Source organism: Lissotriton helveticus, chromosome 6 (genome assembly GCF_964261635.1).
Source record: "Lissotriton helveticus chromosome 6, aLisHel1.1, whole genome shotgun sequence".
Lineage (NCBI taxonomy): Eukaryota > Metazoa > Chordata > Amphibia > Caudata > Salamandridae > Lissotriton > Lissotriton helveticus.
Genome location: NC_136067.1, coordinates 1,409,678,705 through 1,409,704,706, shown reverse-complemented (window position 1 = coordinate 1,409,704,706; position 26,002 = coordinate 1,409,678,705). Strand labels below are relative to the sequence as shown.

The 26,002-nt window shown below is 44.6% G+C and overlaps 1 protein-coding gene across 2 annotated transcripts in view; it reads left to right on the top strand.

The window, feature by feature from the left end:
* Positions 1-26,002, top strand: part of LOC144761771 (uncharacterized) — a 995,952-nt gene that overhangs the window by 533,725 nt on the left and 436,225 nt on the right. For both annotated transcript variants that reach the window (XM_078647017.1, XM_078647016.1), the window contains exons 3-4: positions 11,109-11,250; positions 12,273-12,327. The gene's annotated coding sequence lies outside the window, so the exon portion shown is untranslated. The remainder of the gene's footprint in view (positions 1-11,108; positions 11,251-12,272; positions 12,328-26,002) is intronic.

Below are 26,002 nucleotides of genomic sequence, written 5' to 3'. Positions count from 1 at the left end.
GGGTCCGAGCAAGCGTTGTGAATATCGCAAAGTGGTTTTTGTGTGGGAACGCCTACATTGATATGATTAGCGATAGTGATCGCTGACATCCTTGGCAATGCTAAATGCGGCCACTATCACCAGAAAGCTGTCACTAAGGGCTGTTAGCGACAGCTTGGTAATACGGCGATAAAAATATTGCCGCATTAGTGGCTGAAAAGTGCTGCTAACGTGCCAACAACTCCTTGTGAATATGCCCCAAAGTTTTTACAAATCTTAACAGTGTCAAAACTATCCAGAAAGAGCTTAAACCAAAATATAATTAGGGTCCCTTGTTTTTCATTTTTACTGATTTTACAGATAAATACAGACAGAAAAACATTTATTTTCCTGTCTGTATTTATTTTTAAATGTGGATAAAAACGGGAATTGGGTTGTTTTTTGAGTGATTCTAAATGCTGTTAATCATGACTACCAGGCCAATAGCTCTGTCGATCGAAAGCTAAGGGGTTTAAAAAAATAAAGGAATTTTAGTAAAGAGCATTAAACAGCACAAGATATGCACAATCTTTTAAAAATATATATATATTTTTATTTGCATTTCAGCCAATACAAAACAGCTAGCATGTCATGTCACAATTAGTCACAGTTGTGTAAAAGCAACCACATACTGCCCCTCTCAAAAGACACATCACCCCCCTCATTCCATGAACCAGGGAGACACACAGCCTCTTCTTAGGTCTCAGATCTGGCAGGATCCTCCCCATCTTCCTTGTCTTCCCCGGAGGCCGGAGACACAGGCCCAGTGGCCCCCAAATCCGGAGCTCAGTTAGGTCCAAAATCCGTGTTATGCTAGTCAGCTCCCAGGGCACCATCCAATCCATGATATTTTCTCCATTTCCCCCATATCTTCCAGAACTTCCAGGGGCACCCTCTCGCTTTGTATGTAACCCTTTCTGCCGCGATATACATGTCCATCCCCCTCCTCCAGTCTCCTAATTGGGGAGGTAGCGACACCCCCCATGTATATGCCACGTCTCTTTTCGCATCCACTAATGCCAGTAGTGCAAAAATAAGCTGTGGACGGCCCAAGCCAACATCACCGGGTATGCCCAGCAGCGCAAATGTAGCATCTAGAGGGAGTGTTTCATCCAATACTTTACTCAGTTCTCCCAATACGTGTACTCAATGTGTGTGTATGACGGGGCAGTCCCAGATAGTATGATAAAAGTCCCCCTGTTGCTGTCTGCAACGCAGGCAGTGCGGTTCACTGACTCGGCCCATTCCGTGGAGTCAGACCCTGTCAAAATACACCCTGTGTAATATCTTGTATTGGATGAGTCAAAGGCGGGATTTAATTGCCACCTCCCTGTGGTGCATCAGGGCCGCCTCCCAGTCCACTGTTTCTAGCGTGCCCAGGTTCTGCTCCCATGTTTCCCTCAGTTTCTCCAGTCTGTCTGGCATGTTAATATTCAGTGTCCTGTATGTTAGATCAACTGCCTTGATGGGTATCTGCTCTTGCAATATGCGCCCCTCCAGCGGGGCATAGTCTGGCAGGGGAGGGGAGAGCGAGCTTTCGGCTGTCCAGGCCTGTCGCAGTTGCACGTACTTAAACATTTGAGCAGAGTGCAGCCCAAACTCCGTTGCCAGTGTCCTGAAGTTTTAGTGTTCTCCCTTTGCCACCACATCGCCTAAATTGGAAATGCCAATGGCATCCCAGCCTCCAAAGTCCTGAGGTTTGTGGAGTTCCCTCAACCAGGTGCCGTGCCAGATCGGTGTCTGTTTAGTTGGTTTGCAAGCCCAGCCCAGCCCATTGCCTTAGTTGCTCTGTCCCAGACTTCCAACGTTATTTGCGTGGCAGGGAGTAAGCATTTCCTACCTTGCCCCCATATAGAAAGTATAAGCATGAACGGTGTGCCACGGTGGTGTCTCTCTCTAGCCTATAGGGTGGGTGATCAGCCGGGACATAGATCCAGTCATTCACCAGTGCCAGATACTCCGCCCAGTAATAGGCCTCAATATCAGGCAGGGATATCCCTTCATTATATTGGTTCCGCTGCAGTGTACCTAGGGCGATCTATGGTTGTTTCCCGAGACACAGCAGGGAGCGCAGTTCCGCGTCTATCACCCAGAATGTCTGCCTGGGGAAGTACTCATTTTGGAGGGCATAAAGGAAGTGGGCAAGGTGATCATTTTGAACATCGCAGCTCGGCCAAGGATCGTGAAGGGAGTGCTTTGCGCATCAGCTGCAAAGTTCGTTATGACCCGCTGGATATTGTTTTGATATGAGAGGTTTCATTCTGTGGTGAGATATATCCACGGATACGTGAATCCCATCTGCGTACCTGGAGGGCTCCGGGGAGAGGAGGCCACGTCTCCCTGGCCCGTGGGCTATATAAGACCGATTTATGCCAATTTATATCATAGTCCGAGAATGAACCATATTTGCCCAAAAGCTCGAACAGTGCGGGGACTGAGTCTTCTGGTTGGGTAGCATATAACAAGATATCGTCCGCATAGAGCGAGATCTTTTCTTCCCCCACATCAGTCGGTATAATTTGAACCCCCCGTTTCTCCCCTTTCTGTCGCATCTCACGCGCCACTATTTCGATTGTGAGGGCAAATAGAAGGGGCGACAACGTCTGATGGGGAAGTCATCAGACAACAGTCCGTTCAATTTAACCCGAGCTCGGGGTTCTGCATAGAGGTGTCCAACTCATTGTCGGTATTTGGGTCCAATGCCAAACTTGACTAGAGCTGCCTCCAAAAAGGGCCAGTGTACACCATCAAACACTTTTTCTGCATCTATGGAGAGGAACATGTGGGGATCGTCACGGTCCTACACCGCCATGAGCCAATTGTGGGACCTTCGTAAGTTCTGTCTGGTCTCGATGCACCAAGACAGAGATTACTTGGCGTAGACAGAGGGCTAATATAGTCGCCAGTAGTTTGATATATATGTTGAGGAGAGAGATTGGGCGGTAGGATGCTCAATCTTTGGGGGCTTCCCCGGTTTGTCGATGGGAATAATCGTGGCCATCCTAAGATCTGGAAGCAGAATACCATCTTGAGCCCTGTCTCGAAACATTGCTAGGAGGTCTGCCCCTTTCCTATAAAATTCCGCTGGGAGTCCATTCGGGCCTGGGGATTTCCCAGGATGCAATTTAGTTATTGAGCCTTTAAGTTCATCCACGGTTATGTCGCTTCCAGCCCCTCCCTCTCATCATCGTCTAAGCTTGGGGTGTGGATAGTGTCCAGATATGCTAAAATCTCCGCCTGGGTACCCAGTTCCCAGGCCTCATAAACATCTTTAAAATAGGAAGCGAATGTTCGTACTATTTGTGCGTCTCCCTTTTGCATCTGCCCCTGCTAGTCCACTACGCTTTCTATCCATCAGGCTTCCGCTTCCTTGCAGCTGAGCCAAGCCAAGAGCTTGCTAGACTTATCTCCCACCTCGTATAGCCTATGTAGGGTCGCCTGCATCTGCGTTTTAGCCTTCTCTGTAGCTAGGGCTCTGTAGTGCTGTTACGTGTCTGTCAATTGTTGAAGGATCTCTGGTTCCTTTCCTGCAAGATAGCGGTGTTCTAGCAGCAGAATTTTGGTTTCCAAAGTGGTTAGCTCCTCTTGTGTCTTCCGTTTTTCCCAGGCTATTCGGTTTTAGGCCCTATCCCGGAGCACTGTCTTATAGGCTTCCCACAATATAACGCTTGATTGCACTGAGCCTACATTTTCTGCAAAATACACTTTCGTGTCAGCCCAGAGTCTCTGTAACACCTCTTTGTTCTGCAGGTACCAAGCCAATAGCCTCCAATTCTCCTGACTCGTCCGGGGCCTCCATCCTTCCTTAACTAGCAGGGGAGAGTGGTCAGAGATTCTACATGCTAGGCACTCTGCCTCGTAGATGGTACCACAGACACTCCTCGGAAGGAAGACATAGTCCAGTCGGGAGTGTGCCCCAGAACAGTATGGGTAGTGTCTTATGTCTGGATGTAGTAGTCTAAGGAAATCAAAAAGGGGGGAGTGAAGAGGTGGTGCCGGTGGGCACCGAGGTGGGCACGTCCTCCTCTTATCAGGGATTTTAGTTAATCAAAAAGGGCCACCTCACATTGGGTGGGTGTATATCCGGATGTCATTGGAATACACCTTCTTTGTTAAAATACCCCTCACACACCAAAAGGGCCCTTGGTGTCATGCTTCATCATCGGGGTCTTCCCGTCCCGCTGCGGGGCGGGGCAGTGCTGCGACAAGCGACTACGCTGGAGCACCTTTAGGTGGAGGTGCTATGTGTTGGGAGTGAGTGTCAGTGGGGTCAGGAGTGATATAAAGTGTGAGTCGTTAAAAAATACCTGGCCTGGTGGAAAAAAGAAATTTTATTAAACACTGGCTGGTATTGTTAAAAAGAAAAGTGAAGCGGAGAGATGGAGCAGATTAATGGGCTCTCTCTCCTATGTGGGTCAACATGTTTCGAGGCGTGAGGCCTCTTCGTCAGGACCTAGGGGAAGATCCCCCTGTCACTCACTAGTGTTTCTCCACAGAGGTAGAAAAAAGTGTATATACAAGAAAAGTGAAATACGATTAACTATGTGAGTAACTACAATTAATAATTACGACACATTTTTGCTTTCACACTAATAATGTAGTATGCCTGCAAGATAAGAAAAACGTATTATAATTGCGCCGATCCCAAAGTGCGCTTAACTCTAAGTCACCTGTAAGGGAGAAAGAGACACACAAACATATATACCAGTTGGAATGTTGGGATCATGCATAAGCAGTGAAGGAGATTTGAGCACATCCTGAGAAAACATACACTCACACACAGAAATGTGGCACATGGGGGATGTTAATAGCCAGGAGTAGAGGTATTCAAATGCATACTTATCATTGGAGGAGTCAATGCCTCATGAGCCAGCTTAAGACAGAAGGGTAAAATGGGGTCCCAACTACAGAGGGGAGAGAGAGGGAATGCATTGAATTTCTGTCCCATCAGATGTTTGCCAAGTATCAGAAGGCAAGGGTCTAACTGAGACACAAGGTTCGTCCTATTCAAACGGCTATGCCGTACTTACTGAGCCCCTCGCACGCTCGTGCTTCCTCCTTCGTCTGCGGCTTCCGTGGATGTGAGGGAGGCAGAGGGCGGCGCGTTTTTATAGAGTAGAGTAATTGATTGATTGTTCAATTAAGTGAGGAAAGCGCGCCGAAGTAGCAGGAGCCCAAAGGTTAGTAATGCAGGCGGCCATGTTAGAGTGGTAGGTAGCCACACCCCGCTCCTTTTGATACAGTCTCGGTCGTGGGTTATTAGATCGAGTGCCTGGATCCTGAAAGGCTTAGACCGATATCTTAAATCTGTAGTAGCTTACTACTCGAGAGACTATCGTTAGAATTAAATCCACCCGCACCCGCGCTGTAAGGCACAGTGCATTCTAAGCGTACACGGCGCATGCGCCGGATTGCTCGTTCTACACGCATGTGCGTAGGACTAACACTGTAACCCGCGCGCATGCGCAAATCTTCCCCGGTTACAGTGTTTAAGGAAGGCAAGCGTCTGTAGGGCTAGGGGACCATGAATGCCTCAAAATATAGTCTTATTATGGCTGGAAAAATGGTAATAATGCAGATGAGATATTAAGATGGTAAATGTAGATTGCTGAGCCACATCTATAATGTCTGTAGGGCTAGGGGACCATGAATGCCTCAAAATATAGTCTTATTATGGCTGGAAAAATGGTAATAATGCAGAAGAGATATTAAGATGGTGAATGTAGATTGCTGAGCCACATCTATAATGTTGTTTTTTACATAAATATACATTTCAGTTATTTGAGGACTCGGAGAGGAAGAACCTTGAAAGAATTATACTTTAAACAGGAACCAGTTGCTCTAGGTGTGTATTCACCAGAAGCCCCTAGGTATTCAGTTGGGCCCACGGAATGTCGTCATTAAGGCCTGTGCGGTGTGTTCCCAGACGGTACACCCAGCGTTGTTCTTTAGATAGAAGGTCTTTGTCATTGGAAAAAGCCTCGATGACTGTCCATTTCAGGTCATGGACATTGTGTCCTATGGTGGCAAAGTGTGCAGACATTTTTGTTGTTGTCCTATTGCAGCGTACATTGCTGCGGTGTTCACCCATTCGAATCTTCATGGGTCTGCTGGTCATGCCCACATACTCCTTGTTGCAGGGACATGTGATCAGGTACACCACATTACGGCTATTACAATTAGTAAAGGCTCGTTGTTCCCATGTGGATTGGTTGGAAAATGTGATACTTCTGCTCTTCTGTGTGTATTGGCAAGATACACATGCACCACATGGGTGGTGTCCACTGACCCCTATGACTCTAGAGGGTTCAATTATTCCAGTTCCTTTTGGTCTGGTATGGACCAGAAGATCCTTCAGGTTCTTTCCTCTTCTATGTGAAAACATAGGTTTAGGAAAATTCAGTTTGCCACAGGATAACAATCTCCAATGTTTGTTCACGATCTTGGTGATCTGGTTGGAGTTTGTATTGTAAGTTGTTACGCAGATGGGGCGTGGATCAGGTTATTTTGCCTCCGTGTCTTCCAACAGCACTTCCCTGTTGTTGTTACGGGCACGTTTGAGGCCTTTACGAACAATGTTCGTAGGGTATTGCCTGTTCAGAAGTTTGCACTCCAATTCAGCCGCTTGTGTCTTAAAGTCATTAATGTTGCTACAATTACACCGTCGTAATTATTAATTGTAGTTACTCACATAGTTAATCGTATTTCACTTTTCTTGTATATACACTTTTTTCTACCTCTGTGGAGAAACACTAGTGAGTGACAGGGGGATCTTCCCCTAGGTCCTGACGAAGAGGCCTCACGCCTCGAAACATGTTGACCCACATAGGAGAGAGAGCCCATTAATCTGCTCCATCTCTCCGCTTCACTTTTCTTTTTAACAATACCAGCCAGTGTTTAATAAAATTTCTTTTTTCCACTAGGCCAGGTATTTTTTAAAGACTCACACTTTATATCACTCCTGACCCCACTGACACTCACTCCCAACACATAGCACCTCCACCTAAAGGTGCTCCAGCGTAGTCGCTTGTCGCAGCACTGCCCCGCCCCGCAGCGGGACGGGAAGACCCCGATGATGAAGCATGACACCAAGGGCCCTTTTGGTGTGTGAGGGGTATTTTAACAAAGAAGGTGTATTCCAATGACATCCGGATATACACCCACCCAATGTGAGGTGGCCCTTTTTGATGGATGTAGTAGTCGCCACATGTCCACCTGATAAAGGGTATCCATCAGCCTAGCAAGCTGTGTAGTCAGGGGTAGATCAGTACGATTCCCCGAGCGGTCCATGGGGATGGACATGACATAATTGAAATCACCCCCTATAATGTGTAGCGTACCCGGTGTCTCCAGTAAGATATCAGTTACCCCATGGAGAGTCCTTGCCTGTAGCTTTGGAGGAGCATAGACTGACACTTCCATCTCCCCCATGTGCCTGTCACTCCCACGTATGTTCCCTAGGGGTCCGTCCATGTTTGTGTTACCTTCAACAGGGGGGACTTTTTAATCAGGATGCCCCCCCCCGAAAGCCTGCTGTGTAGCCCACATGTTCTAGGACTGTGTAAACTCCCCTTGCCAGGAACCCACATTTTGTGCCCTTGAGGTGGGTCTCCTGTAATAGGATCACGTCTGGGTGTACCCATTTTACGTATGAGGACACAAACCCTCTCTTGATTTTGTCTCCCAGACCATTTACGTTCCAGGTGAGTAACGTGTAGGAGTCAGTCACCATCACATTCGTGGGGAGCCTATGTTCAGTCAGTGGACCCATAAGCATGAATGGTTATGTTATGCCTCGAGCGGGGGAAGCAGGAGAATATGTGCACTGCAGTGACTGAGTGACCGATGTGCAGTGAACCATAACAAAATAAAATAAACCCAACAATAGGAACTGTTGTATCCCACCCGTTCTCAACCCCCCACCCCACCTCCCTCCTCCCCAATGTCGCATCCCCTTCCAGTTACTGGAGAATGAGCCCTAGGGTGGTGGAGGTATATCGCCCTCCCAAGCCCAACTTACGCCACAAGTTCCAACTCTCAGAGCGTGCCCAAAGTCCTCTGAAAGGGAGCCTCCCTTAACAGGGAAAGCCTATGAAAAGATAACTCCGAAACAGAAAAGAAGCAGAAGGAAGATAGACAGATAGGAGATGAGACCAATAGAGTGTGAAATTGATAGAGAGTAAGGGCTGCAGAGAGCTCGAGTCTATAGCCACTCCAAGCCTCTCGCCTACGATTCCGTGAATGTCTTCTAACACTCCGCAGGTTTCGGCAGAAGGAGCAGATGAATAAAAAGAAAGAAAAAGAGGGGGGTGGGTGTCCAGCATGCATGGTCCGGAGTTTCAGTCTATGTCCACTGTCAACCTCGCTGGCCCCTGGTCATGAATGCGAATCCGGTGGTTCTCTCTGTGACGCCAGAGCGTCCGCTGCTGCGTCTTGTTCCATTGCTAATATTTCAGCCGCCAAGGGGTGCATGGAAGGGCCCTCTACCTCCTCCTCTCCGGGGGAAGATTCTCTGTTTTCAGCCTCTGTGTCTGGACCAGGAAGATGAAGAGAGCGGTAGCCCGCCGAGAGATGAGAGTTCAATGAACAACCACTGCACATTCTGGGTCTGCCAGTGTCTTTTGGTGCATAGGGGGTCGCCTCCATAAGTCGATCTTTGTGAGCCTGTCGGGGTCTCAGCGATCTTTGTGGGCCCGGTGACCGTCTGGCGTCTCCTGCTAATGAAATATTGCAACGGGGTGGTACCTCAGGCCGCTCCAGTGTGGCTCGTTCTTCCAGCCATTACCATGCCTCTTCCGGGGTCTGGAAGAAATGAGAACTGTCTAGGAACATCACTTTCAGCTTTGCAGGGAAGAGTAGCATATATTGGATCTTATGTTCTCGCAGTTTGGCCTTTACAGAGTGTAAGGTCCATCTTTGTTTCTGCACCTCTCTACTGTAGTCGGGGAAGAACATTATGCGTGCATTTTTATGCCGGATCTCCCCGAGCTTCCTGGCTTCCCTGAGAATCATGTCTCTGTCCAGAAAGTTCAAAAAGCGAGCTATTACTGGTCGTGGCTGCGCTCCTGCAGGTGCTCGGGCCAACAACGCGATGTTAGCCCTCTCTATAACAAAGCAGGTGGAGAATTTGTCTTTCGGGAAGATGCGCAGAAGCCAGGCGTGAAGAAACTCAGACATGGTTGTTCCGTCAATTTTTTCCCTAAAGCCCACAACACCGAGGTAATTGCGGCATGCTCTGTTTTCCACATCGTCCACCCGCCACTGTAGGTCTTTATGGGATGATTGCAGATCCGTCACTCCTTTACATAGATCCTGTAGCGTATCTTCCGCCTCTCCCAGCCTAGTCTCTGACTCCGTGACCCTATCTGGCATATTCCGCAGGTCCTGTCACAAGAGCGTCACCTCCGTGCCCACTGCACCTATTTTTCCCTCAAGTGCCTTTCTGGAGGCGTGGATCACCTGGAGGAGGGTGTCCATGTCTGAGCGGGCCGCCGGTAGTTCCTCTGGAAGGGGGTGATGACCTTCGTATAATGGTCCATCTTGCCCTATCGCAGAGGTTTCGGTTCTCTATATTTACCCATGGCCGTTGTTGTTGGGCAGGGGTGTGTAGGGGTTCCTCTTGTTAGTGCAATACCTCCAGGGAGGTGCTCAGCTTATTCAGGCAGGTGCACCCAGCTTTGTCAGGGTCCTCCTATGGCCCCTGGTGGGCTCACCCCTTCAGTTGAGTCCGCAGGCCCAGGCTGGGGAGATGGGGGGAGAGAGCACCTCACATCTTTCTCTAGTCGCTCTCTGATCTTCAAGGCTCACCTCTGCGAGTGCGTATCCGCTCGGACACCTCTCAATCCAGACCCTCAGAGTATGTTGTGCTATGTGGTGCTGCATATAGCAGACCCGGGCCCAGGCCCTAATCAAGGTCATCCCTGACCCGGCTCTGACTGTTCCTCCAGTGGTTCTCAGTCCTCTCCCAGCATTGAAACATCAACCTCCCCCGTCGTCACACACATTGAAAGGCTGCCTGTTTCACCGCAGGCCCTCACCGCCAGATTGCTGGTTCTGATGGTCTAAGGTCTCCAGCCATCTCCCGGGGCTGCAGATCGGAGGGACGGGGGCGCCGAGACCCATGCCTCCTATGTGGCCCCCCCATGCCCCAGGGCACCACCCAGGGTATCCACGCTCCGGCAACTAACTGGCATATGCCACAAGGCGCTCCACGGAGGACGACACACCTCCCGGCCGGCCCGCTCTCAGGGCCTTAGATATCTCCACTGCGTCTCGTCTGCGCAGGCCCAGCACACAAGGCTCCTCTTTCCTGAGGCAGGCCCCTCTGGAACAGCGTTACCCCCTCTTCACCCAGGGCGCTCAGGGTCGTCGGGTACTATAAGCAGTCCGCTCCTTCTGCTGCCTTACCAGGCCGCCGGAACGCGGCCATCCACAGACACACTCCCAGACGGGGAGGGGGGCTCAATCTTCAACTGCACCCCGGCCTTCAGGATCCGCCCGCAGGCATCCCACACCGCACAGGCATCAGGCAGTCCCCGGAGGGGGACAGGAGGACGGCACACCTCCCCAACGTAGTTACAATGTGGCCACTGCTGCATGACCCCATTCCACAGCCGGATATTTCCCAGGCCGAATCAGGCCCTCTTCGGTGCCATCTGAGGGTGCGATCTCGCTCACCAGCTCACCATTGACACAGTGGAAGAGAGGCACAGAAATAGCTCTTATGTTGTGTTTTCAGATTTATCGTATTGAGACACTGTATGTACTTTTACACTTTGGTTGATGTTTATTTTAAAATTGAGTACATAAGGGATAAAGTGGTCGTTTAAAGTGTAGGAGTGAGAACTGAGATATGGTACAGGTGTGTTGTAGGAGAGGGTGATATAATATGAAAAGTAAACAAATAAATTGTGTTTTGGTTTGGGTTTGGTACATTGAAGTAAGTGCTTGCAGTTATTTAGGTAGTTTAATTTGTAGATTTAAAACTGCAAATAACATAAAAACTGTTTTGTGTTATTTACAAGCTAGTAGCACAGTAGTTATTACATTGGATGGGAAGAAAATGTAAATATAGTTATTTTCTTTTACAGAACAACATCTGCATATTTACAGACAGAATGCCTACAAAAACTTGAAGGAAGAAGGAACAGAAGCAGCTACAGTATCTATGGAGAACTGATACTCAGAAGGGGAACAATGAAGACAAAGTAGAAAATGAAAAAGGAGCTATTGGTAAGAGGACAAAGTCATTTCTTATAAATATATGTGGACATTTCCAAACTTTATTGAATAATGAAAATACAATTCATATTATGAGAAAGACTAACAATGGACAAAATGTAACAAGAACAATAACAAATGTAACAGAGATTGACACCCTTAACCAAAATCAGTTTAAGGAAATGAAAGCCAGGATTTTTTATAGTAGAGTAGTTATTAATATACTGAGAACTATGAAAAAGTATAGAAGAAGGAGAGAGGCACTCAAACAGAAAGAACGAGTTGCGGGAATAGTTGATAAGGCTTTTGCTTTGAAGAGGAAGCTTTTAATTTTGATTATAAATAGAATGAAGACTCTTGACAAAATGGTGTTGTGCATGAGGAGACAGACCAGAAAAAAAGATTAGTGAATAGCAGTAACTTTTGAACTGTTTTTAGTGGAAAATGCAGACATGCTTTTAGTACAAAGTCCTTTTTAATGAAGAAAGCAATCTCCAAGATAATAGATTAGTTAATGCTATTGATTACAGGGGAGAGGGTTATGAAATGAAGAATAGCACTCCTATAGCAAAGGAGGTGATGGTTCCTACAAATGTAGAACAAGTTATTGGAGAACAGGTACAAGGAAGGCGGAGTCAGGTGCCTGTATACAAATGGAAGTGTGGTGGTTGTAGTATTTGACAGCAATCCATTGATATGTTAAAGAAATTCCTGGCTATCTTTCCTAGGCAAAGTTTAAAACACAAAATAACCACTTTACAAGGATCGGATTCTTGCAAGATTAAAGAGCATAAAAATGTGCAGGGACACTCACAGCTTGTTTATCAAAGAAAGTGTGCCAAAGTATGTTTCACCATTTCAGGATTTTAGCTTTACATCACGCAGCAATGCAAACTTTAGATAGGAGGCTCTACTATGTAAACACCCCTGCTTTATGTTCAGGAGAAATGAATGGAGCACTTTTGCATGGTACTGTGGCAGACGTAGAAAATGTTTGTGATGATGTGCAGTTTTGTTTCTTTTTCCCTGATCAGGATTCCTGGGAAAATCAAGAGATGTTAAGAGGAGGAGTTGCACAACAGGACACAGGTATTACAGTTGATTGTTTTGAAAACAAGATAACAAAATTTAACACAATGTGGTCTCAAAAACCAGAGTTTTTTTGTATATGTTGTCGACGCACTCACTAGAAATTTCAAACACAGACTGCTGACTTGTATTTAAAAAGTGAAAAAAGTAAATAATGATAACTGGCAAAAGTTAGCTGTGTATTTATTTGTAGAGGAATGCTTTGACTTGTCCATAGGGCAAGTTATATACAAGAAGTGGTACAATAAATTAGAAGATAATAAAATCAAGACCACATTGATATCAGGTACCCATTTTGTAATATAATAAAATGTGTGCTAATGTAGAAAAACTATTAGGGGCAAACAATACAAAAAACTTTTATAATTCTTTGCAGCATTGCAAAAGGATGCTATAGACTGCTATGTGGCCCTCACTCCAACTCCACAATCCATGCAGTATGATGCCATCTGGGGAAAGCCAAATCTTGAAGTTGAGATTGAACCTCTGAAGGGACTCTCTGCCCCTGTGTTGTTGCAGTTGCTATTGAAGTTGAAGGTCCTTCAGTCTTAAGTTAACTTCCTGCTGCTTTTACACTATTGCTGTGGTTTGTTCTTAGATGGTAAAGCATGGACATAGTCCTGCAAGAATATTTTCTTTTGTACCCCTTGACAATGTCTTGTGACATATTGTGCATTGCTCAAATCTGCACACTATGAACTCCTGTTACAGAATATTCAAGACAAGTAAATGAGCATGTTCTTACTTTTTTAGTTGAAAAGTGTATTATCCAATTATATTCCTATATTTCTCCGTGACATGATTTTCTATTTTGTTTATGATTTTGTGTTTTTTAGTGCTATTGTAAACTTGTAAAATGTTTTTGTTCTGTTTTATGGTAACTGAAATGGCAACTGGGACAATAGGAAATAGAATAAAGTGCACTGAGAAATTGGAGAACAGGTACCAGGAAGGCGGAGTCAGGTGCCTGTATACAAATGGAATTGTGGTAGTGTTTGTAGTATTTGACAGCAATCCATTGATATATTAAAGAAATTCCTGGCTATCTTTCCAAGGCAAAGTTTAAAACACAAAATAGGTAATTTACAAGGATTAGATTCTTGCAAGATTAGAAAGCATAAAAATTTGCAGGAAAACTCACAGCTTGTTTATCAGAGAAAGTGTGCCAAAGTACATTTTGCCATTTCAGGATTTTAGCTGTACTTCATTCAGCAATGCAAACTTTAGATAGGAGGCTGTACTATGTAAAAACCCCTGCTTTATGTTCAGGAGAAATAAATGGAGCACTTTTGCATGGTACTGTGACAGACGTAGAACATGTTTGTGATGATGTGCAGTTTTGTTTGTTTCTTTGGTCCTGAGCAGGATTCCTGGGAAAATCAAGAGATGTTAAGAAGAGGAGTTGCACAACAGGACACAAACCAATGTATTTTTGTGTATGTTGTCGACGCACTCATTAGAAAATTCAAACACAGACTGTTGACTTGTATTTAAAAAGTGAAAAAGTAAACAATGATAACTGGCAAAAGTTAGCTGTGTATTTATTTGTAGAGGAATGCTTTGACTTGTTCATAGGGCAAGTAATATGCAAGTAGTGTTACAATAAATTAGAGGGTAATAAAATAAAGACCACATAGATATCAGGTACCCATTTTGTAAGATAATAAAATGTGTGCTAAGGTAGAAAAACTATTAGGGGCAAACAATAAAAAAATTAGCAACATTTATAATTCTTTGCAGCATTGCAAAGGGATGCTATAGACTGCTATGTGGCCCTCACTCCAACTCCACAATCCATGCAGTATGATGCCATCTGGGGAAAGCCAAATCTTGAAGTTGAGATTGAACCTCTGAAGGGACTCTCTGCCCCTGTGTTGTTGCAGTTGCTATTGAAGTTGAAGGTCCTTCAGTCTTAAGTTAACTTCCTGCTGCTTTTACACTATTGCTGTGGTTTGTTCTTAGATGGTAAAGCATGGACATAGTCCTGCAAGAATATTTTCTTTTGTACCGCTTGACAATGTCTTGTGACATATTGTGCATTGCTCAAATCTGCACACTATGAACTCCTGTTACAGAATATTCAAGACAAGTAAATAAGCATGTTCTTACTTTTTTAGTTGAAAAGTGTATTATCCAATTATATTCCTATATTTCTCCGTGACATGATTTTCGATTTTGTTTATGATTTTGTGTTTTTTAGTGCTATTGTAAACTTGTAAAATGTTTTTGTTCTGTTTTATGGTAACTGAAATGGCAACTGGGACAATAGGAAATAGAATAAAGTGCACTGAGAAATTGGAGAACAGGTACCAGGAAGACAGAGTCAGGTGCCTGTATACAAATGGAATTGTGGTAGTGTTTGTAGTATTTGACAGCAATCCATTGATATATTAAAGAAATTCCTGGCTATCTTTCCAAGGCAAAGTTTAAAACACAAAATAGGTAATTTACAAGGATTAGATTCTTGCAAGATTAGAAAGCATAAAAATTTGCAGGAAAACTCACAGCTTGTTTATCAAAGAAAGTGTGCCAAAGTAAATTTTGCCATTTCAGGATTTTAGCTGTACTTCACTCAGCAATGCAAACTTTAGATAGGAGGCTGTACTATGTAAAAACCCCTGCTTTATGTTCAGGAGAAATGAATGGAGCACTTTTGCATGGTACTGTGACAGACGTAGAACATGTTTGTGATGATGTGCAGTTTTGTTTCTTTGGTCCTGAGCAGGATTCCTGGGAAAATCAAGAGATGTTAAGAAGAGGAGTTGCACAACAGGACACAAACCAATGTATTTTTGTATATGTTGTCGACGCACTCATTAGAAAATTCAAACACAGACTGTTGACTTGTATTTAAAAAGTGAAAAAGTAAACAATGATAACTGGCAAAAGTTAGCTGTGTATTTATTTGTAGAAGAATGCTTTGACTTGTTCATAGGGCAAGTAATATGCAAGTAGTGTTACAATAAATTAGAGGGTAATAAAATAAAGACCACATAGATATCAGGTACCCATTTTGTAAGATAATAAAATGTGTGCTAAGGTAGAAAAACTATTAGGGGCAAACAATAAAAAAATAGCAACATTTATAATTCTTTGCAGCATCGCAAAGGGATGTTATAGACTGCTATGCAGCACTCACTCCAAATCCACAATCCATGCAGTATGATGCCATCTGGGGAAAACCAAATCTTAAATTTGATATTGAACTTTTGAAGGGACTCTCTCTGCCCCTGTGTTGTTGCAGTTGCTATTGAAGTTGAGGGTCCTTTAGTCTTGCGTTAACTTCTTGCTGCTTTTACACTATTGCTGTGGTTTGTTCTTAGATGGTAAAGCATGGAACTAGTCCTGCAAGAATATTTTTTTTGTACCCCTTAACAATGTCTTGTGACATATTGTGCATTGCTCAAATCTGCTCACTCTGAGCTCCTCTTAAAGGAGTATAAAAGGGGAGAAAAAACTTAGCATGTATGATTTTTTGCAGCATTGCAAATACCTGTAACACACTGCTCACCAGCACTTATAACAATACTACAGTCCATGCAATACATGCCCATTTTTTAAAACTCTGACTGGACTTTTGTTGCTGCTGCCACTGATGTAGATGGTCCACCAGCTTCCCTCTGGTAGATTGGCAATAGGATACGTTTTCTATGATAGGTTTTAAGATTATGTAAGATGTATGTCTTCCCACATGAATATTTTTTGTTCGATCCTCTAGAGAGGGTCTTGCCCCACATTGTGCATTATACTTGTTTTGTAGCAGTTTTTAATTGCCCATGAGTTTGGTGACAATGGATAGCTTGATGTTTGTTTGGTAGTTATGTTGTATTCGTGAGTTCAGATGTTGACATTTCTTTTTTGAAACTGTTGTTTTTTAGAAACATGTTGTCAAAATAAAGTTAGACCAATATGTCACTAAACAGCTAGACTCAAACTTTGTGAAAATATGTCCATATATCTGTTTTGCAATTTGTCATTTGTATTCATGACAACTGATGTCATTGCAACCTCTAGTGTTGCTATGAAGAAGGAAAATACATTTTTGCTATATTTATTTCGACAAATGAATACAAAGGGAAAAGTTGAATTAGTATCTTAGCTACACTGAAACGTTATGTAATATATTTCTATATATGTTTTACACTTTGTCAAAAACACCCGGTTTTTGCAGTGTGCCATTGGCAATTGCACTCATAGAATCACAAAGGCACTACCTATGCAATCTTACAATCACCCAATGCACTACTTATGCACTTACATAATTACCCAGACATTACACATTCACTCTCAGACCTATACAGCCACTCGCACACCTAGTTTGTAACCTATACAGTGACTCACACACCCATTCTCAAAGTTTTCAGGTTACAGTTAATAAAATTTAAAACATATTCAAAATTCTCTAAAAAAAACAAAGTTTACATAGACGTTATAGTTAGGAATTAGCATTTAAAAAACCTTAGACATTCACTGAAAAAACCAAAGGTTACAGGGACATTATAGATAGGAAATGTAATTTAAAAAACCTTAGTAATTCAGTGAAAACCCCAAAGGCTACAGATACATTATAGATAGGCTCAAGATTCACTCGTTAAAAAACTAATGGAATTCCGTAGTTATAGTTAACTGAGCTAACTATAACTCACTCCCCTGCAATTCACTGCTTATGACCTCACATATTACATCACTCATGACATTGCCAGTGACATCACTGATGACATCACTGATGACATCAGTGATGCCCTCCAACATTGGGTTTATATATTCGAGATAAGCAGATGTGGATTCCAGATATTAAGGGTGTATATGTTCTCATTTAAAGGTCAGATCAACCGGAATGTAGGCACTGTGGTTCTTGTGAGAGGAAGCGCTTCACATTTAGTCCCATTAATGCGATGCCCCAAGAAACTTGAGAATTGCTCTCTTAGCACCAGTAGCCTCTCTGCAGATTGTTGAGGTCAGGATAGTGATATAAGTATTTCGTCCACTTAAAGGAATGCCTTCTGGTCATCTGCTGCAGGATATATGCCTTTAATTCCTTTAGCTTGTTGCATAGCTAGCGCAAACATCTCCAGAGCCAATAGCAACAGCAGATATCAAGGTTGTCTCCAACGCTCCAATGAGAATCAAGCTGATGTAAATCCTCAAGAGGTAACCACAGCTTCTGGGTTCCTATATATACTCTGTATCCATGCCAAGAACTTCTGGCAAAATTGCATCTGTGCCATAGTGTGGAAAAGTTACCCCCACTCCACTCTGTCAAACATCTTCTCCAGATAAATGGAAAGCAGTAACTTCTCATCACCATTGTCCCACACCTGCCAGAGAATATGTTGAAAGACTTTGAGTAGGTAGGTTGAGGATAGCCCTGGGATAAATCCCAATTTTTTTGTGTCAGCATTATTCAAGGAGATAGGTTTATATTTGGTGCCTTACAGTTTTTTTTCTGGCATGGGAATTAGGATGGTCCTTGCTCTGGTAAACTAATTAGGAAGTCTACATGTGGCAACCGCTTTGTGAAAGACCTTGCATAGAATTGGGAGCCTAGTGATTTTGGCCATCTTGCAATATTCAGCTGGATATCGATCTTCCGGGAATTTTCCCTGTTTTAAAGTCATCTCTGGCATGTGACACTTCATCCTCTGTAGGGCAGTTTGTTCTGTTGTAAGTATTGAAAGGGGCAATAAATTGAAACATTGATCTTTCACCAATAGTTCAGCGGGAGGTACTAACCTGTATAGACAGAACTAGAAGTTCTGGTATTCTTGTAGGCCCTCACTAAACTGTGTCAGGAGATCCACATTTCGGATGTGAATCACAGGGAAAGTGCAAAAAGGAGGAGAATTTGTCACCCATTGGGTCGTACTCCGAACCCACAATCAAGTATGTGTCCTAAATGTGAAGCTTTACAAACACATATCCCCCCTCTTCATCTATCTATTTGTTACTCAATCTAAATGTGAGGCATTTAAGAAGGATTATCATCACTCCTTTTGTTCTACAGCACATCAGTGTGGTCTAAGATGTGCTGGTCAGGACATCTAGTAAAAGACAACAGAAGTATAACCCATAGACCAGGTTGAGATCTGGGTAAGTATACGTAATTGACAACAATGTCTCAACCGGATTCAATGAGGAAGGCAGATAGATATAACACGACATTACAAGGTAGAAGCAAAAAGGAAAGACTCCCAGTATTCTTTCAGAAGTGCTCATGGCATCATATATATAAATTCACAGTTTATACAAGACAGTTATAGCAGCACTGTGGGCATAAATTGCGAAGGCAACCCAAAGGAACTTTGTACACGTTGTGCTCGTGATACAATGAGCGACGGCGCAAGTGACAAGTGGAATAACAGCGAAGGACGCAAGGCGACAAGGAGAAGAAAAAATATATTTACAAGAATCAATGGTTCTTTTTCAATGATTGGAAGATATATAACTTTTTATGAACCAAGTTTGAGTATGCGCCGTGAGTTGCGCTGTACGATTGGTCAACGGCGTTTCAATCCTATTTATTCAGGATCATCTTCAGGACCGGGTTGCCAAATATTTTTTGGGTGATGTATAAGAGAGGAAAGGCTGAGTTGAGGGAGGGAATGGGGAATGGGAGGTAGCGCAGGGGCAGAAGAGAGGATGAGGTAGGAGGAGAGGAGCCTACCTGTGCGGTGACAAAGAGAGGCAGGCAAGTGAGTTCACTGCTGGGTCAATGGATCCGTGTGGGAGGAGGTGGCGTGGAAAAGGAAAATCCAGGGAGTGTGGAGGCGGTGTGCAATCCTGAGAATAAAAACCGGATGTTGAAGGCGAATGAGGCGGGAGAGGCAAGAGGGGGAAGGAGCAGGCAAGGAGGCAGATATGACCTACACAGAATAGGGCAAAAAATTAAATTAAGCCGGTGTGCGGAGGAATCACATGTCCGGAACTGCATAAAGTTGTGACTGCTAAGAGTAATCGGTTGTTCTGTGAAGGAGGAGGGGGAGAAGATTAAGTGAGGAAGTCAGCGGAATGGTAGCGTTTGGTGAACTGAAAATGCGCTGGAGAGGGGTAAACTCATGTGGGGTCCACCGTAGAGGAGTAAGGGGAGGAAGGTATCAGGGTCGGGTCCCTGATCCACAGTGTGGGTTCCGGAGAGGGTACCTAATTGAGGGGGAAGCATGGGTTAGGAATGGCGGATGCCTAGAGAGAAAGCTGGACAGGCGGAGACAAGCTTTACGCGGTCATGTGCTTACCTTGGAAGCAACGGTTATCAGATGCAGGGTCACGTCCCCAATCCACTGCATAGGTCCTGGGGTGGGTACCTGGAGGAGGGGAAGCATGTGTTAAGGTGGTGGGGTGGCGTGGCGTTAATCAAGATCAGACTGAGGCTATCCTGAGCTTACCTGGGATACAAGGTATCCCATAAGAAAGTTAAGACCTGGTTATTCCTCAGGATATAATATGCCTCTCCGGGGGGGGGGGGGTAGAAGTAGACTCGCTGGATAACATGCTGCCTCTCTCATAATGTAGTTGACAGCCTCTGGGCTGTATAGGTTCTTTTAGCGCCAGGATGCCCGTGGGGTTACAGTGCGCTCTATAAATGTTTATAATAATAATAATAATACAGGGTAAATGGTCCACAGAGTCAATCCAGAGGCCCTAGAGACACTGAGGTTAGGTCCCGGCCGCCACGGTCATGTGCAGTCTAGCCCAGCCAGTCGAGTGGAGGTAGGGGCCTGTAGCTGTGGATATGCCGTACTCTAGGGGACGAGGCCTGTACAAGTGACGTGACCCAGAGCTCGTCATGAGCCGGGGCGGGGCGTAGTTAGGGACGCGCAAATGCAGAGTGGTGCGCACTGGGAGGAAAGCCGGCGGGGAGGGGGTAGGTAAACAAAGGAGAGGAAAGACTAGGCCGCAGTCCGGTAGACCCTGAAGAATTGTTTATGGGAAACAGGTTCAGGGGTGATAGGGTGCAGCGCCACTTCACTACAATCGTAATCGGCGGACAGTAGAATGACATATTATAACAATCCTACGTGAAAATATATTCAGGAATGCAGAGAGAAGGAGATCATATGTCAATTAAAATATTCGTAAATGTAACACAATTACAATACATGTTTATGTTGTAATAAGTGAAAACAAAGCATAGTACGGAGTGTAGATGCTGGCAATGGGATAAATCATGTGGGGGACTAAGATGGCAGGTAGTCCATACTGTCATCTGATGGAGGGGGCGGGGCAGGAGGGGAAAGTGTATGCAGCTAGGCGATGGTGAAAGATACAGGGAGTATCAACCAAGGTAATTGGGAAGCATATAGTCTCAAAGTTGAGATATAAAATGGTGTCACGTATCAATAGTGTTGGTGTCATCACTAGTGAATGCTGATGGCCTGGTGGGTGTAAAGGGCCGTACAAGTGGGTTGGCGTGCAGAGTTATATTTGTACTGTACTGTTCCATTCATCGATGGTGTTGAGACCCTGGTCTACTGAATTACAGTTTGTGACACATTTACATTTGCTTCGGTTCAGTAGGGTTTGCAGTTTACCACTCCTGATGGATAGTGAAGGTTGGTCGGTCACTTACCAGTTTATTTCTAGTTCATTGTGATTTTCAATGTAGTATGACACCAACGGTGCAGTAAGTACTTTGCAGTGGATTCTGCTTTTGTGCTGTATTATCCTCTGTTTTACTAATTGGGTGGTTTGACCGATGTATACCAAGTCGCAAGAGCACTGGATGGCGTAAATCAGATTTTGTGATCTGCAGTTGATGAAGGTTTTGAGAGGGTAGGTTTTGTTGTTGATTTTGACATCTTTGGTATTTGATGTGAGATCACAAACAACACAGGATTGCCACCTGTAGCGTCCGATCAGTGGTGGTGTTCCCCATGCGGCTGTGATGGAGCTCTGTTGTACGGGTTTGGTCTGTAAAGTGATGGCATGAACAAGATGGTTGTCCAGGTTCTCTCCTTGTTGGTAGGAGAAGAGAAGAGGTTCTTGGAACATCTTTTGAGTTCTCAAAATGGACCAGTTCTGTGTAATGATTTTTTTGACTTGGTTGCTGCTTGGACTGAATTTGGTCACAAAGGGGATGCGGGTATTTGTTTTCTTGGGTTGGGGTGTAAGAATAAAGTCCTGGTGGCAGTACCTTGCCCTCTTACGGGCACGTTTGACGAGGCGGGCTGGGTAGCCTCTGGAGATGAGTTTGTCACGGAGAATATCTGATTCCCTGAAATAGTTTTTCCGCCATTTGCAATTTCTGCGGATGCCCAAAAATTGGTAAGCCATCTCTGAGGCCCTGCTGGAGTAATGTAATAGCGTGTTTCATTCTGTGGGTTTTCGGAATAAGACGGTTCCAATTTTTCCGTCTTCTGCATGGATGATAACATCTAGGATTGGGTCTCCAATCCGTGGTGAATTTGAGGTGAGGTTGAGAATGGTTGAGCCACTCAACAAAGGAATTCAAAGAGTCAGACTGGCCCTTCCACAGCTGTAGAATGTCATCTATGCAGCGTTGCCAGAGACCAATCTGTGTGTGAAATGGATTGATGGGGGTAAGTATGTGTGTAATTTTCAGATTGAATACAAAATTAATAGCAAAATTAGGGGCACATCATGCGCCCCTAGACACAACTTTGATTTGTAAATAAAAAGTGTCCTGGTAGAGAAAGTAGTTATTTTCCAGAGCAATGTGTAAGAGATCCATGATGAAGGAGGTGGGTCGTGGTCTTTCCTCGAGTAGTTTTACAATGACTGAGAGGCCCTCCTCATGGGGGATGTTGGTGTAAAGCAATTCTATGCCGCCATGAGTTCTGTGTTGATGTCAAAGGGCCTCAATGGTTTTGATGAGATCCATGCTGTCTTGAATTAATGTTTCAGTGAGTGGGACAAACTCTTTGATGACAGCGTCAATGTATTTGCCCAGTGGTTCGAGAATGGATCCACATCCGGATACTATGGGGTATCCACGGGGGTTGGTGCTGTCCTTGTGGATCTTGGGGAGAACATAAATCACTGTCACTCGGGGATGCGGGTTGTTCAAAAATGCAAACTCTTTTTGTGTGATGATGCCCTCGGATCTAGCTCGGCTGGTTACTAGCTGGATCTTGGTTTTCAACTCAGGTAGTGGGTCCCTCGTGAGTTTGCGATAATGTAGCGGGTTGGATAGTTGTCACTTTATTTCAAAGTCATATTTATCAACATTCATTACTACAATTCCGCCGCCCTTGTCTGCAGGTTTGATGATGACATCAGTTCTATCCTTGAGATTGAGGAGAGCGTGTTTCTCTGCGAAGGTAGAGGTAGTAAGGGACATATTTAAAATGCTTCTGTAGATCCAGTACCTCATACAAGCAAGTATTTGCCTTGGGCGTTCTAAAGAAGGGGGGGGTGACATGACTTGACCGTATGGGCCCTATGAAATTCCAAGAAAAGTCAAAGTTTAAAGTAAGGAGTTTCAGAAGTAGATGTCTGAGAAAATCCATCATATTATCCTTTTCTGACCTTTACAGAATCTTCGAAATTCTTAATTGTTCTTAATTGTTCTGCCATGTTTTGTCTTCCAATTCTATGGTTCTCTGACGAAATTCCCATATTTCTGGACCCCAATCCAGCATGTTGTGCTATCTGGAATCCATATCCACTAGCCTCTATTCAAATGTAGGCATCCTGGTATATAAGCTATTAATATTTCCACCATAGGGATTGGACTTCAGTGGAAGTGGTCTAGAATATGTCGCTGACTATGCCAATGGACACTTTAATCTCTATCCCTTCCTTTAGTAGCATTGCCACAGCGGAGTCTGACACTTCTAATATTGATTTGGAAGTCTCAGTCATGGCCCCCTTAGGTTCTTTCAACACTATACCTTTCACCTTTCCACCCACTGCCTCAGAGAATGTCATTTGTCTAGAGGGATTCAGTTTATGCCCCTGCAACATGTAATTCTAGCTAGGAGGAAGACGAATGAGCAAAGGTCCTGTACCTCCAATGTTGTTTAGACAGTATCTAGGATGGAACAAAAAACCACATGGGAAATATCTGTGCTAGAGGTGCCTTAGGAAGGCGTCATGGCCTATGTAGGGGCACTCTGGTCTTTATCCCATCCATGTGGGCCTACCATCTTTGGCTTTCTCATGAGCCCATACCAATATGGCGGCCCAGGGCCTTCCCATGCTGCAGCTGCCGGGCGTGGTCAGCTGTGCCCCATGGTTCAGGCCCAACTAGAGGAGTCTCACCTCCGGGTAAACAACCGCTGCTCCTCATCTCTGCCTTCCTCCAGGTTGTGCCTCTTCATCATAACTGGTGGGGCTTACCATGTCACCCAATCCAAAATGGCCGCCCGGGGCATATGCACAATACAGCTGCTGTTCATGGTCAGCCGAGGCCCAACGCTCAAGCCCAGCTAGAGGATTACCACCTCAGGGTAAGCCACAGCCGCTCATCACCTCTGCATCCTTCTTGTTGCGCCTCTCTGGCGCCTCTGGCGGGGTTTGCCGCCTCATCGTCCTTAAAGCGGAGGCTCTCTTTTCTGGGGCATCTCCTAGCATTCACTCCTAGCACCTGAGGCCACAGCCCTCTAGGGACTATGGCCGTTCTTGGAGTGCACTGGTGGGGAGGAGGGGCTATTGCCCATCCTCATCAGTGGCCACTGCTAGTGTGGTCCGCTGCTTGTGTTCTAGGTCTCTCCACCAGGCAGTCACTGCACTTGATCTGCCTAGCCTCACTGGTTGCGACAGATCACGGAGGCTGCAGGTTTGGGGGTGCACTCCCTGGGCCTCCTGGTACCTGACCACCTTCTGTCCATAAGATCTACAGTCCTGAAGTGCCAAGCATGTTGTTGGGCCTTGAGTTGCCACAGGAGATATAGCCCAACAGCACCATGTTCTCTGGCAGCCAGCCATGCTCCCTAGCAGCAAGCTTTCAATGCTGCCTCTCAACCCATAAGCTTTGGTTTCATGGCAGTGTTAAGCACAGTCTCCGTTCACCAAGCATCTTAAGCTGATAACACTGATCATACAGCAGCAATATGCACATTCGGGACACGGAAGCACATTCGGGACACGGAAGAGTTGGTGTAACAAACAACAACAGGATTACTAGATAGTTCTATCTAAACTTGTCCTCTCATGATTTGTGCATTCTAGGTTTCCATGGTTTTGATATGGTTAAGTTGAACCATAGGACTTGACACATCCACTACAAATGTTTTGTAAAAGGAAAGCTAAGGACTGGGTAAGCAATGTAGTCAAGACCTATAATTGTGTGCTAGTCCTATGCAACATGTTCTAAAAAATATTATTATCGAACCATGTAAGTGCCTCTTCGCCTATACAATGGTGCCATCATTCTGTGCATGAAGGTTTGAGGCAAATTCCCCTGCCTTTTAGTTCTTATCCGCGTTATGGAACTAATGAGTGATTATTTTAAACCGCTGCTGACCCATGGGTCGCTACACCCTTCCCTGCTTTATGTACACCAACATTTTATACATACTTCCTTGCTATACACCAACATATATCTGCATGCTTTGAAATGTATGCTAGCCTATAAGTACACACATCTCTGCTCTACACCAACATTCGAATATACACTTCCCTCATGTACACCAGGATTCAACCACAAGGTTCTCTGCTGTGAACTTCAAATTATATAATTTCCCACTCCACACTGGCATTTGACTACACACCTATCAGGAGTACAACAACATTACACTACATGTCTTCTTTCTGTACAGCAGCTATGGCATACACAGTCCCTTGCAATACACGGATATTTAACTTTACACTAGCATAGAGACATTTGTCAGGCCACTCTACACTCCCCAGATATCATAGGAGTCTTGGTAAAAAGACCAGTATATGCTTTTGACTTTTCTTTAGCCCAGTAGAGTACACCAGCTTCTATATAATGCCATATTTTTTACATTACTAATGATTCATAGAGGGTTACATTTTCAGATTATCTGCTGTTTTTTCCCATTGAACTTATAAACGTTCATGTTTTTATATTAATATTTGTCGGAGTCCACTATGGGCCTGATTGAGATTAGAGAGCATGATGTTTACAGCATCAGGGCGATGGAGTGAAAACTCCGTCGTCCTTGCGGGGGAACTTACTCTATATTTAGAGTTATTGATGGGCCATGAAGAAGATTCCAGTTAATGAGTTAAAATTTGATGGACGGCTCCTTCAAACATGACAGCTGCCCATCAAACTTTTAACTTGTTTTTGTTTTTTCGAATACAAAATTCCCAAAGCAAAACTAGTGACCTAACACCATTGGAGTTTTCTCGAATGGTGAGGGAGTCATTTAAACATTTTTACTGTCTGAAAACACCAATTCTTTCGCTGTGGTAAGGTATAGTAAAAACTTTCATTCAACTCCCACTTTAAATCGGGCAGGTGGTTGAATGGCCTAACCTCCAACGGCCCTTACTCAGTTGGAGTATGTCAGTGACAGAGCCAGAGTGTGCTCTGTTGCTTACATACTGAAGGTCCTTCCAACTGTAAATCAAGGAAGCGTACCTTCAGTTTGGCAGAGAGCGTCCACTGTTGCCATTGCGATGGAGTACCCTCTCCCTCAAAGTCTAAATCAGCCGCTATGTGTATTCTCAGTAGAAGTACACCAACCCCTTGGTTCGTATATGCTTCAATACTTTTATTACAACAATGTTTACTTATTACAGGGAT